Here is a 15,213-nt window from a genome sequence, read left to right as displayed (position 1 = left end):
CTCTTAGAAAAGAATTCTGCATTCTCAACATAAAGTTTACACCTCACAGTTTTACGACTATGCCTCTCTCTATGACAGCAACAAATCAATTATTTCTTTGATATGTGAGGCCAGTCAGTGTTGTGATGTAAATTGAATTTAAGGTTAATTGTATGAGGGACAAATTCTGATTGACAATTGTTTCAATCCTGAATGCACCGAATTGGGACAGAAAACATGGATTTGTGAAACCATTTAATACAGCACAGGAGGAGCATATTGAGCTGATATTAGTTTCATTCCAAACTTGGTACAAAGCAAAGAAAAGGCGAATTGGGAAGGCACTGAGGTCTTGATCTCATACACTATCCACTTGTGTTTATATGCCGGGATGTGTGACTTGGATTATAACAGGCCTTAAAGCTCAATCAATTTGAACTCCAGTCAATGCAGGTCACGCGGCTACATCTGTAGGCGGCCAAAGAGGGCAACGGAGGAAGGGCATCAAGCTTTCCTGCATCCAAGACTAATAAAACAGAAAAATAAAACAAAACTAACAGAGACTGCCAGTGATCAGATGAATGGAAATTATTATAATAAAGTACAGCTTCACTGTACATTGTTTACTATAATTCATGCTGCACAAATAAAAAAAAAATCTGTCTGGGTCACTTAGAATAATTTCTAAATGTTAAAGAAGGCTGGAAACTCGTACAGCTTAATAGAATACAACAGGAAGGGGTGCTTAATTAAGCTGTTCTGTGCCCTCCAGAAGGCAAAATGGGCTGATTAAAAATAGTTTTTTTTTCTCTAAAATTTGCAACAATTTTTGATTTACCATGATATGTGACTATTCTTTTTTAAATTTCATTGATTTTATTTGAGGAAAACAAAATTTCATACAATCAAGTCAAACTACTTAACAAACCATAATTCAACTCCCACCCGACAGAAAGAGAGGAGAGACAACAACTTGAACAAATCTTTAAAAACAACAAAGAAAGGAGAATGTTCTTTTCCCCCCTAGATATAAATGCTTACTCTAAGATTTGATTAATTAGATCTTGCCATATTTAAAAAAACATTTTTGAACAGATCCTCTGAGTGAGAATTAATGTTTTTCTTATTACAGGTGAGCTGGGATTCTTCCAGTTGAGGAAGGTGAGTCTATGTACTAGTAGTGTGGTATAAGCAGTTACAATCAATTTGTCCTTCTCCACTTTAAGCCCATCCAGGAGTACCTCAAACAGGGCTGTTAATGGGTTGGGAGTGATTAAGACAACAAGGCCGTCTGATAGGCATTCAAAAAGTTTTGTCAAGAATGATGTAAACTCCCAAAACATGTGGCCCATTGAGGCTGGAGCTACATTGAAACTTTCAAATATTGAATCTTGCCCTGGATACATTTTGAACAATTTTAAACAAGATAAATGAGCTTGATAAAAGATTTTAAGTTGGATTATTGAATGCTATGGAGCTAGAGTATTTTCCAGATAGCAAACTTTTGTTGAAGAAGATCTTTATATTTACTTGTAATGTTCACCCCTACGTTTCTAAACTGATTTGCTAAAATGAATGGGAAAGTGTCCAGTCTAATATTGTGTAGTAGAGTGTTCACTGGAAAAAAAAACACTGTTATTCAAATTAATCTTGACTCCAGATATCTTTTAAAATTCTGCTAGTGCACTTGGGACAGATAGTAAAGAGGTCCCCTCTGATATATACAGTACCATATCATCTGTATATAGTGAAATTTCTTTTCAAGTCCTTCTCTGATAATCCCTTTTATCTCTGACACATTTCAAAAGTAAATGGCCAATGGTGATTGCAAAGAGCAATGGTGATAGGGGGCATTCTTGTCGAGAATCACATTCTAGTTTGAAATAATGTTGTTAATATAAACAAAGGCTTCTGGACTAGTATAAAATTTTTATCTATGAGTATCTGTTTGGGCCAAACCCACATTTGTGCAATGTGGTGAATAAGTAGTCTCATTCAATCATGTCAAGTGCTTTTCCGGCCTCCAAAGATAATAAGATGTCTGGTAAGTTAAGATTTTATGAGCGAGTATATTACATTAAACAAATTTTAAAGATTAGAAGTGTCTGCCTTTAATAAATCTGTTTTTGGTCTTGTGATATTACAGAGGGAGGCACTTTCTCAATACTTTTAGCTAAATTTTTGGAGAGTATCTTAAAATTATTATTCAGAAGTGAAATTGGCCTATATGATGCACATTGTAATAAGTCCACTCTAAATGTGTGGGTTATATTTTTATGGTCAATTATTTTATCACCATCTGTGTTGGTAATTTCTGTTTTTCCATTGCAAACTTTCTGCTTATGTATTTGTTGAAATAAAATCTTATTAGCCTTCTCTCCGTGTTCATAGTATTGATGTTGAGATTTAAAGATGAGCTGTTCTGTTTCTTTTGTTGTGAAGAGGTTCAATTCTGACTGCAAAACCTGTCTTTTGCTGTAAAGTGGCTCATTTGGAGACTTGGCATATTCTTGATCTATTCTGGTAACTTCATTTATTAGCTCTGATGCCTTCTTGGTATCTAAATTATTTTTGTGGTACAGATATGAAATGATCTGTCATCTTAAACAAGCCTTCAAAGTTTCCCATAGACATCTGAGGACGCATCATCTCTAAAAAAACAATCAATTTGCTTGGAGATTTGTTCTGTACAGTCCTCATCAGCAAATGACGGGTTCAGATGCCAGCTACGAGATGATTGTGTAGGATATAGTGGTTTAACACTAGAATCCCTGAAGCCTAAGAAAAAACTCATAATCCTGGCCCATCTTAAATTCGTTCACACCTCTCCATCAGTGTCTTTTGTTTTGCAAATATGTTTATCAGCACAAGCAGCAGTCTGCTATCCCATTTCCTCCCTCGACGGAGCTCAACTTGGGCAAAAAGTTCTCCCAGCTCAAGCCAAGGTCCTTATCTGTGTGTAAGGTGCCTGGAGTTGTATAAGGTAAATAATATACTGACATTTGGAATACAGTAATCCCTCGCTATATCGCGCTTCGACTTTCGCGGCTTCACTCTATCGCGGATTTTAAATGTAAGCACATCTAAATATATAACGGATTTTTCGCTGGTTCGCGGATTTCTGCGGACAATGGGTCTTTTAATTTATGCTACACGCTTCCTCAGTTTGTTTGCCCTGTCATAAAAGGGACGCTATTGGCGGATGGCTTAGAAGCTACCCAATCAGAGCATGTATTACATATTAACTAAAACTCCTCAATGCTATAAGATATGCATCCCGCACCGCACAGAGCTTGATTGTTTGCTTGTCTCTGCCTCTATCTCACCCTCTCTGACATTCTCTGCGCCTGACGGAGGGGGTGTGAGCAGAGGTGCTGTTTGCACAGAAGCTGTTTGCCTAGTGGATACGGACACACCTCTAAGAAATGCCGCTTTATCGCGGTGCTTCCAAAAGCACACTTATTGATTTTTTGATGGTTTGCTTTAATCTCGCTCGCTCTCTCTCTCTCTCTCTCTCTCTCTCTCTCTCTCTCTGACGTTCTCTGCGCCTGACGGAGGAGATGTGAGCAGAGGGGCTGTTTGCACAGAGGCTGTTTGCTTAGAAGATACTGACACTCCTCTAAAAAATGCCGCAGCAAACTTAAAAGCACACGTATTGATTTTTTGATTGTTTGCTTTTCTTTGCGAGCGCTCTCTCTCTCTCTCTCTGAAATTCTCTGCTCCTGAAGAGAAGAAGATATATTTGCATTCTTTTAATTGTGAGAAAGAACTGTCATCTCTGTCTTGTCATGGAGCACAGTTTAAACTTTTGACTAAAGGGTGTTATTTCATGTCTAGAGGGCTCTAATAATGTTAACAGTGTGGGAGAGTTTATAAGGGCTTAAAATATCTAAAAATAACTACACAAAAATATGGTTTCTACTTCGCGGATTTTCATCTATCGCGGGGGGTTCTGGAACGCAACCCCCGCGATCGAGGAGGGATTACTGTACATAAATTTCATGTGTGTTCTGTGTCTACAATGATCTGTTTAAATATAGGATGAAATGCGAGGCAGGAATTGTTGAACACATAACTAAAAAAGAAACATTTTTCATATCTCTCTATTATAAAAAAAATCCTGGAGAGAAACAGTAGGTCGACGAGGCGTGATCTTCACGTTAAGATCATGGAAGACACTTAAAAGACCCACGAGACTAGAGAGATTGGCCACGGAGCGTCTCGCGGGGACCTTAAACATGAGACTTTGTGCCAAGAGACTGACCCAGGACTGGCTCGCAATGACGTAGAACATGAGATTCTTGCAGGACACGCCCTACTTACAAATAAGTAAGAGCAAGGGCAGCCAGCAACACACTCAGTTGTGTTTTAGCTTTGAGCACACACAGATCCAGGGTTCTCAGCGCATATAAAGCGTATAAGGACAATACGTTCTAAATGAAACATAGACGACTAAGTGTAGAAGAAAGCAGTGTGGAGAAAAGAGACTCAAAAGGGTTGCAGAAACAAAAAACAAAAAGAATAATCTAGGTGCAAATTCAGAAAATAAGGAAAGTAATCATCAGCCCGGAACAAATGGAATTGAAAAAAAAAGCACGTCCAATCGGGACGTTGGCACTATACACATAAAGAGCAGGTTAGAGATTGTGAAAGTAATGATAAGTAATTATCAGCCAGGAACAAGTGGATTTAAAAAAAAAGGCACGTCCAATCCGGACGTTGGCGCTTTACACATGCAGAGCAGGTTAGAGATTATGAAAGCAGTGGAATTCGAAAGACTCAAAAAAAAAAGTTGCCACAATACACATGTGGAGAAAGTTAAAGAATATGAAAGTAGGAAAATTAGAAAGTATAAAAAAAAGAAAGTAAAGATCGCAGGAGCGCAAACAAACAGAAATTATTACTCAAAAAAGGGAAAATAATCACCATGGACCAGGTGTCATAAAAAAAAGCAGGATAAAGCGAGGTCAGAAATAAAAGACAGAGTAGAAAACAAAGTAAAACATCATAAAAAGGTTAAAAAACAAGGAAAGTAAATATCGCATTAGCGCAAAGAAAGAGAAATTATTACTCAGAGAAATAACGAAAAGGTGAATAGAGATTAAATGTATGGACATAGGTGATATGTCAGAAGTATGTAAATATTGTAAGGCTTTAAAGTTTAAGTCAAGAGAATTTCAAAAACAGAGTTTACCTCAAATGCACTTTTTGGTTACTTTGCAAAAAAATTAACTACTGATGATGTAGATCATTTTGTCTGTGCTGAAATTCCAAACAGAGAAAGCTATCCTGAATTATGGTACAAAGTCATTAAACACGTCTCACTGAGCTCATTTAAAAGATTCAGAATGTTGGGACTCGAAAGATTCCAAATATTCTTTTTACAGAAGTTCTGAAATAAAAGTGAAACTAATGAAATAGCAACAATTCAAGAAAAAAAATCTTAAAAGTGTGTATCAAAAAAAAAAAGGGTTCTACATCAGAGAAAGAGAGCAGAAGCACTCCCCACAAGAAATGTCCACTCACACAGAAGAACAACGCATCTGCACCATGCAGATGGCACCATTTGGATGCAGCAACAGGTCGGGCATCATCCTGCCAGTCAATGTGCCACACGCATGTCCTTCAAAGGAAAAGCAGGGCTTACAAAGCTCGCCAAGGTATCATACAAAGTCCTGTTGGTAATTATGTTTTGTGATGGTCTTTATATGAAAAACAATAAGTTACTTATATAAAAGCCAGATCAAATGTTATTTACCTAGATTTATTTACTTATCTTCAAACAGAAGACCTGGAGTGAAAGATTTGGCTAATCCAATCTCTTCACAACAGAAACTGGTCCTTACTTATTAAGTGACTCTACTTAAAAAATATTATTTTGTCATTTAAATCTATAATGTGAGAAAATACTTTTTTCTTCTTTAGATTGTGATTGAGACCTTTGACATTTCAACTCACAAAGTTCACTGTTACGTCAGAGAGACACTGCTTTTCAACTTTTGAGGACATTTTGTAAACTTAAGTAAAAGTAGTACGTTGTTTCATACAATAGATTTAACCTTGACTTCATATTGTTGCCAAGTATTGTGGCTACGGAGCCTACTATCATGTTGGCACTTATAGGTGTCAGGGTAAAAAGGATGGATAAGAAATAACTCGCTTGCTTTCTCTGCTGCCTAGCCCTCCCTCGTTTTGCCTCCTGAAGTGAGGCTACACCACACTTTGTGAAATCCCAGTCTTCTGACATGCCAAGAGATATAGCATGTCCAAAATAAAAAAAATCCCCAGCAGCAGTGTAGTAAAGATTAAGACTGAGATATCTTATGATAGTATAATTCAGGTCCAATAAACCGAGGGTATGATGTTAAGTAGTCCACTTGGAAACTGAGATTACTTATGATAGTACAGTCGAGATAAAATAAACCTAGCGTATGATGTTAAACATTCCCTTTAGGTGGGGAAAAAAGTCTAACACTGTAAATAACTAGTTACTAGGTGGTTACCAAAATATCCATATATTTAATAGTGAAATTTCAATATTGTAATAGAAAAGAAAAAGAAAACAAAATAAAAAAGTGACCAAAAAAGAAATAGAATGCATGCATTACAAACAGACCAAGTTGTAAGCAGAATTTTCTTTGCGTTATCAGGACATGATATGAATCATGATCATGGTTTAAATAATGTCCAGATCAGTCTTTTTATCTCTTTTTTGCTTCATTAGGAGAATTGAAGATTTAGCAGGAAAAAAGAGGCTGTTACCTGATTTCGACTTTGCATAAGCGCTGTTTAATGCTGTAGAATGCGGCTTGTTTAGCAGCCGTTGAAGGGGGTGAAATCTGGGAGAATACAAATGTGGTTATTTTCAAATATAATGTCCTCTTTCAGTCTCAGAATTGACATAAAATTTTCTTGAACCCATAGTTTGTCAAAACAGCCAATCAGGTGTCTCAGTTTTGAGCCAATCGATCCACATATGCAGTAAGCTGCCAAGATCTCAGTGTCCGATTTGAAGTCCCCTCCAATAGTTCAGCTATGAATTTCACTGAATTTGGACTTTCAGGGTTTTCAGGGAAACTTTCAATTCTGATGTTGCTCCTTCTGTATCTACAATATCTTCCAGCTCATCTACTTTATTACTGAGGACTTTGCATTCGGATTTTACAGCAGTTACGTTTTTGTCAGTGGCGGATGTCAAAACTTCTTCAGTATGAGTTATAAACCTTGTCTTAAGTTCTACAAGATGAGCAGCAAGTGCTCTCATTTTATTCTCAAACTCACTCATATATTCCTGTATTTTATCATCAGCACTTTCTAGAATGTGTTTATAGCTTGCAGCAAAGTTATTGCTTAAACGTACCCCCTCGTCTTTTATATCCAGAAGCTGCTTGTCTATTCTGTTCTCAATTTTGTCATTTCTCTTGTGTATGTCCTTCTTTATATGCATCTTTATACCATTTATATTCCTCCCGAGTGCTGTAATCATTACCTTCAGCTCAGGCATTTGATTTCCATCGTCTCCGTGCAGAGGGAAAGTTGTGAGTCTGGCTGGAGTTGTTGCTGTTGACTCACTGGGGGTTTTCATGTTTGTTGACAGCAGGGATAGAAAGGCTATGCCCATTTTCGATAATCTGCCTGAGATTGGCAAATTATAGCTGCCCGCCTCACTCGCAGTTTTGCTCCCACTTTTGCCCTCGACAGGAACCGATGCTGCAGCGTGAGGTCCCAGCAGGTCTGTTCTTTCACCTGTTCATGGCAGGACATATCATGAACTTGAAACCGGTTTAGACTCTGATGAAGTTTTAGCTACCCTTTCCTTCTCTTTATGAACCCTTGGTCTGCTGCACATGTTTTAAATATACTTGTATATACTTGTAATTAAATCCTCTCGGGGTGATTAAATACAGGATACCTCAGAATGATAGCAAAAAAACGTAAAATAACACCGCTGCCAGTGGATCTCAGTCCTAGATGTCCATCTCTCACAAAGGACAAGACAAACACTGATATGTGACCATTCAATGTACAAAAATTCAGCATTTTTGAAAAACTATATACACTCACCTAAAGGATTATTAGGAACACCATACTAATACGGTGTTTGACCCCCTTTCGCCTTCAGAACTGCCTTAATTCTACGTGGCATTGATTCAACAAGGTGCTGAAAGCATTCTTTAGAAATGTTGGCCCATTTTGATAGGATAGCATCTTGCAGTTGATGGAGATTTGTGGGATGCACATCCAGGGCACGAAGCTCCCGTTCCACCACATCCCAAAGATGCTCTATTGGGTTGAGATCTGGTGACTGTGGGGGCCATTTTAGTACAGTGAACTCATTGTCATGTTCAAGAAACCAATTTGAAATGATTCGAGCTTTGTGACATGGTGCATTATCCTGCTGGAAGTAGCCATCAGAGGATGGGTACATGGTGGTCATGAAGGGATGGACATGGTCAGAAACAATGCTCAGGTAGCCCGTGGCATTTAAACGATGCCCAATTGGCACTAAGGGGCCTAAAGTGTGCCAAGAAAACATCCCCCACACCATTACACCACCACCACCAGCCTGCACAGTGGTAACAAGGCATGATGGATCCATGTTCTCATTCTGTTTATGCCAAATTCTGACTCTACCATTTGAATGTCTCAACAGAAATCGAGACTCATCAGACCAGGCAACATTTTTCCAGTCTTCAACTGTCCAATTTTGGTGAGCTCGTGCAAATTGTAGCCTCTTTTTCCTATTTGTAGTGGAGATGAGTGGTACCCGGTGGGGTCTTCTGCTGTTGTAGCCCATCCGCCTCAAGGTTGTGCGTGTTGTGGCTTCACAAATGCTTTGCTGCATACCTCGGTTGTAACGAGTGGTTATTTCAGTCAAAGTTGCTCTTCTATCAGCTTGAATCAGTTGGCCCATTCTCCTTTGACCTCTAGCATCAACAAGGCATTTTCGCCCACAGGACCGCCGCATACTGGATGTTTTTCCCTTTTCACACCATTCTTTGTAAACCCTAGAAATGGTTGTGCGTGAAAATCCCAGTAACTGAGCAGACTGTGAAATACACAGACCGGCCCGTCTGGCAACAACAACCATGCCACGCTCAAAATTGCTTAAATCACCTTTCTTTCCCATTCTGACATTCAGTTTGGAGTTCAGGAGATTGTCTTGACCAGGACCACACCCCTAAATGCATTGAAGCAACTGCCATGTGATTGGTTGATTAGATAATTGCATTAATGAGAAATTGAACAGGTGTTCCTAATAATCCTTTAGATGAGTGTATATTATTAGACTGGGTAAAGAGATTGGGATACAAATCCCAGCTGTGATGCTATCCATGTAGCATCTACATGCTCTCTCCATATCTGCATGGGGCTTTCTCCAAATGCTCCAGATATGCCCCATATTTCCAACAGAAATGCTGATTTATAATTTTTGTAATTTAAAAGTATAATTAGGATATGTGTGCGTGTAGCTGTGAAACCAAGACCAGGCAGTGTGTGTATTTTTTCTGGGTACTTTGGTTTTTCTCACATTTTGATCAACTATAGGTGACTTTAGGCCAGGAAGTAAGTGTGCCCAGTAATGAACTGGCAATTCATCCTTCTAGAATTAGTGAATTACATATATCTGTAATGTGGATGCTTCTGGTGTAGCTGTAACAATGAAGTGAAGCAAATTAAAACAACACACTTTTTTATTTATCAAGTGCATAAAGACCCTACAGATTATAAGGTAGACTTTCAAACTCTGGATACTTGGTGATACAGAAATTAGCACTGCAGCCTCATGTTGTACATCCAGGGACTTATGTTCAGATCCTGGCTGGGTCACTATGTGTAAGCAGTATGCATATTCTCCCCATATGTGTGTGAGTTATCTTCAGGCTGTTATTATTTTCCACATTTCACAGACATGCATATTAAATTGATTATAAGATCAAAATTATCCCAGCATCGGTTGAGAATATGTGTGTGTGTATGTGTCACTGTATTCAGTGATGCCTTCTCACACCTCTCAGCCCTGTTCTCTTTATTAGAATCACTGGGCGTTAATAACATTATATGTTAATAATGTCTGAGTAGGTGTTGCACATCATGCCCAGCTCCTTCAATACAGACAGGCTGTTCTATCATCAGTAGAACTCAAAATGAAATAAAATAAGGGGATCAATAATGTCAAGACAGTGGAAAGAAATATTTCAATTAGCCATCTGCATCCACTAACCACTGACCAATGAGAGTGACTTATACCTTCAGCTCATGTGAACAGTAAAGCAATTGAAGAAAACCACTGTTCATACCATGTGAGGGTAATTTTAAATAACACGGAAATATGATTCATGGCCATTGTGATTTCAGTGATTGTATAAAGAATACTTCATAATTAGGCAGTACTGTGGCCTGAAGATTAGTTATCCCACAAGCAGTGGTAGCCCCCAATATGTGTAGTGCAGCCCTAAGATCTGTGGGAAAATTCAGCATTTATTAGGTTTAAGGGGCCATCACCTTTATCTCCCGGAAAGGAAGACCTTTGTAGTGCTGAAGAATGGTGTTTCTCTGTATCTTTCAGACAGCTCAATGTTGTTGATTTCATGTTTAAATGTGGCTACAGAGGAGTATTTGGAGGGAGCTCATTTAGAAGTTTTTGTTGCCTGGCCAACAGAATATGCTTTGTTTAAGAACTCGATATGTGGGGTAGTAAGGTGGTACCCTGGCTTTTCACATATACATTACAACTCTAGAAGACTGGGTTTGCAAACTGCTAAATTAGACGTCTTTGTGTAGTTTGCACTTTCTAAATATGGTTATATTTCAGGGTAGATTTACTGGCACAGTAAAATCTGGCCAGTGGGTGACTGCAATTCTGATTAAATGTTACCTCATGTTTGCACCTGGTGCTGTTAGGATTTTGATTAAATGAACATAGGAAATAAACAATGGATGATTATTATAATTACAGGCAGTCCCCAGGTTACGTACGAGATAGGGACTGTAGTTTTGTACTTAAGTTGAATTTGTATGTAAGTTTGAACAGGTACATAAATTTAATAAATGCTATTGTTGACCAACTGTAACCAAGTGCTCTGCCAATGAATGAGGAGTTTCACATCTCTCTGACCTTTTTATTATTTCTACTTTATTTTCCATTAGGTGGATTGGCGGTTCTAAATTGGCCCTAGTGTGCGCTTGGTGTGTGGGTGTGTGTCCTGCGGTGGGTTGGCACCCTGCCCAGGATTGGTTCCTGCCTTGTGCCCTGTGTTGGCTTGGATTGGCTCCAGCAGACCCCCGTGACCCTGTGTTCGGATTCAGCGGGTTAGGAAATGGATGGATGGAAGTTTTTTCTCTTTTTTACTGTATCACCAGCACTTGCATCAGATTTGTGTTTCAGAGACATTCCTGAAGGGTGAAGACAAAAGATTAAAATGAGCTCTTCTGCACAGCACTGTACACACTATCACAGCAGGAAGGCACCAGTCGTCAGCACGTCTGAAGTACTGACAAGAGACAACTTCCTGCTATGTACGTAACATTACAAGCAGGCTTGCTATTGAGAATGAATGGGGGCAGTGATGGGTGATTCATCACCAGCCCACCTCACAGTCACCTCCACTACAGTATGCTGCCTGCAGCGTACACCCACCCAGAACGAACACGGTGCGGCCAAAGGTGGGTAGTGAATCGCCCCATTCAACAGGCAGCCATCCGATGCACACTACAATGTCACCCTCTGCCACCCCGTTTAGCCACACCTGGGTCACCGCTTGAAGCATTACCAGCTGCCCACCGAGAGTTGCATACTACCGAGCACTAGGCATATGATAAGAACCCTATAAATCAAAAAGCATTATGCTAGACTGTGTAATGCAGTGATAAAACCACATCTGGATTTCTGTGTGAGGTTCTGGTTACCACTCAAAAGAAGCATTATGAAGGAGAACAACCAAGTGCATCCCTGATCTAAAGGGTATGTCATACTCTGGCATGTACATGAAAATAAACTTTAGTCTTCAGAAGGGAAAACTGTATGAGCACCTAAACATGGTCTTCACAATTCTCAAAAGCATTGTTAAGGTTTATCCAGCAGAATTTTCTGATTAAACTTTGAATCACACACTCAAAGACATTTGTGGAATTTAATGGGAAGTGCCTTTAAGACTAAGGCCAGGAAGCACTTCATAAAAGAAAGAGTGTCAGGAAGGTTAAATAAACTACAGAGTCATGTAGTGGAAGTGGAAACCTTGATAACTTAAAAAATATCTGAAACAGCTTAGGTACTTTTAGGCCAAATGAGCTTGTTGGGCCAAATAAGCACATCTCATCTGTGAGACTTCTTATCTTCCAGAAACCAATCTTGAATGGACAGTCCATATTTACATAGGGAGAAGTTACAGTCACAAATAAAACTAACATGTGATTCATTGAGATGTGAGAGGAAAATGGATTGTCTGGAAAAAACTAAATGTACACAGTAAGAATGCATAAACTCCATACAGACAGTAATCATAAAAGATTCAGACCAAGGTGTTTGGAGCCGGAAAGATTCAGTACTAACAACTAAGCCACTATGTCACCTATAGAAGAATTACATACTGTAAAATGGCTTACATAATTGACATTTACACCCAACTAAAAAAAAATTAAACATATGTAAGCAATCCTGTCAATCAGACATTGTCTAATCCACTTAGTCCTGAAGAGGGTCATCCAGGAGCCTATCCTAGCCAGCATAGGGCATAAGGCAGGAAAAATCCTGGATGGGCGCCAGTCCATTGCAGTGCGAACACACATACTGTACATACACACACTAGGGCCAAATTAACATCACCAATCCGTCTAACTTGCATGTCGTCAGATTCTGGGAGGAAACACAAGCAGACACGAGGAGGACATGCAAAGTCCATGCAGTCCAAAGTCCAGAATGCGAATCCCAGTCAATCCCAATCTCAGTGCGCCACTGAGCCACTCTAAGCAATCCTGTTTGACTGTTACTCTTCTCATGTCACAAGTGTTCTCATGTGTTTTAGGTTATAATCTCCGTAGTTAGCCAACAGTCCCATTAACACTTGTCCTCACATGTGTGTACTCGGTTTACCAGTCTGCTTGTCATTTTGCTCTTCCTTTTTATTCCTGCCAGCCAAAAGTCATCAATGTCTGTGTGTCAATTAAAGCTTGCTTCTCATATGAAGACTTTCAGGTCTTCTTCTTCCTCTTGACTCACTTATCAGCTTTGTAGGCACGTTCTGCTCTTTTCTTTCTGCACAAAAGCAATTTTCTTGCTAAAAATTAACTGGAGACAGGGTGAATGACAGCAGCAGGGCCAAAAAGAGCTGGCTGAACATCTCAAAAATAAAGAATGTGGTTCTGAGTCTGAATGTTCTTATGGCACTTATTGCCAAAAGTGAGGCTGATATGACACACATGTCATGAAATGCATTTGCTTTGTGACTGCAATCTAGGCAATAAAGCATGCTGGAGAAAAAGTGATAATGCTCTAAATTTCAAAAAATATGAAGGGCTATGCTCTTTCTTATGATCTGATTTGAAACAACAGCTCTTTTAACACAAAGTAAGAAATAAAAAGCAGTATGTGCTAAAAAGTTGTATACCAGTTTACTATTTATCCATCCCATCCATTATCCAACCAGCTATATCCTAACTACAGGGGGTCTGCTGAAGCCAATCCCAGGCAACACAGGGCGCAAGGCAGGAAACAAACCCCAGGCAGGGCACCAGGCCACTGCAAGGCACACATACCCACACACTAGGGACAATTTAGGATCGCCAATGCACCTAACCTTCATGTCTTTGGACTGTGGGAGGAAACCAGAACACCCGGAGGAAACCCAAGCAGACACGGGGAGAACTTGCAAACCAAGGTCTCCTAACTGCGAGGCAGCAGCGCTACCCACTGTGCCACCGTGCTGCCCAGTTTACTATTCAGATACTCCAATATCATGTCATGGCACATTATTTGATATTTAAACTAAAACGGTTATGCTTTCATATTTCTGTCTCTTTCCCTAATCTAATTGTTTAATTGTATGGTCGGGAATGCTACGTCCTCTCCAGAAAGCATCAAGTACAAAGAAGGAAGCAGCTATGGATAAGATGTAAGAACCTTGTCACAGACGGCCAGGGTCCTTGTCTGGCCAGGACGCCTCTTCACGGAGAAGATCGGGGAAGTAAGCATGGGCAGAACAGTACCTCCCCATGGACATTAAATGGTAGCCCCCATGGGTTGCAGTGGTGCCTCAGATTCCTGCAGGGCTTCATGGGAGTTGGAGTTATCTACAGCCCTGTTGGGATCTGGGGATGCCGCCAGGGGGTGCTGCAACAGTTGCTGAGCTCTCTTGGGCGGGTTTTCTGCCGCTGCTGGAAGTAGGTCAACGAGCACCTGGAGCACTTCTGGAGGCGTTATAAAACCATCAGTCACTACTCGGTGAGTCGGGAGGATGGAGACAAAGTTTGCCGAGGAGGAGTGGAGGAGAAAGACAAAGGAGAATAGAGAAGAAAAGTATTGTGTTTGTGCTTTGGGACTGTGTTGGTTACTCATGGGAACAGGGAAGACGTTCTCCACACGGGAAGAAAATAAAATAAAAAGCTTGTGCTTTTGTAAGTGTGCCTCATGCGTCTGTCTGTGTTGGGTTAAGCGCTGGTATAACGCCATCTGCTGTCACAATCTCTGCAGCAACATGGAATCTTCATGCTGTTTGGAAAATGCAAACCTCCCAATGAAAACAAATGTGGAGACAGGGTAAATATGCTAAATGTAAAGATAAAGTGACAGGCCTAAATATTCATCCATTGTGAAGCCACTACTTTAACAGCTACTAAATCATGCAATATAACATATAAATAACTTTAATACTTCAAAAAAAGTTTTTAAAGGATTCTCAAAATTACCATACCATTTTCTAAGCCTACTTAATCCTGTGCAGGGTGGCAGGGGGCTGGAACCTATCCATTTCTTGAAAATATTCTTCAAAAATATGACCTTCCCAGCAGTCCTGTATTGCTTTTTCAAACAAATGATATCCCTGACTGGTCTTGGATTGTCTGTTCAGACTAAATCCTGTGTAAACAGAGCAAGGGATATCCAGTGTTTTCTCTTGTGCTTATGCACATCAATTACTGGACTAATTAGATCTGTTATCCTGAGCATCCTGTCTGCATCTGATTAGAATAAAAGTGCTCTGCAGTTCTGGTGAATTTTTTTGGTCCAGAGTTTTTTCA

The 15,213-nt window shown here is 39.7% G+C and overlaps 1 protein-coding gene across 1 annotated transcript in view; it reads right to left on the bottom strand.

Moving 5' to 3' along the window:
* The window catches only part of fars2 (phenylalanyl-tRNA synthetase 2, mitochondrial), a 385,695-nt gene that overhangs the window by 27,200 nt on the left and 343,282 nt on the right, over nucleotides 1–15,213 (bottom strand). The window lies entirely within an intron of this gene.

This window comes from Polypterus senegalus, chromosome 5 (genome assembly GCF_016835505.1).
Source record: "Polypterus senegalus isolate Bchr_013 chromosome 5, ASM1683550v1, whole genome shotgun sequence".
Classification (NCBI taxonomy): Eukaryota; Metazoa; Chordata; class Cladistia; order Polypteriformes; family Polypteridae; genus Polypterus; species Polypterus senegalus.
The sequence above is the reverse complement of the archived record's forward strand: the minus strand, read 5'-3'. Positions and strand labels throughout refer to the sequence as shown.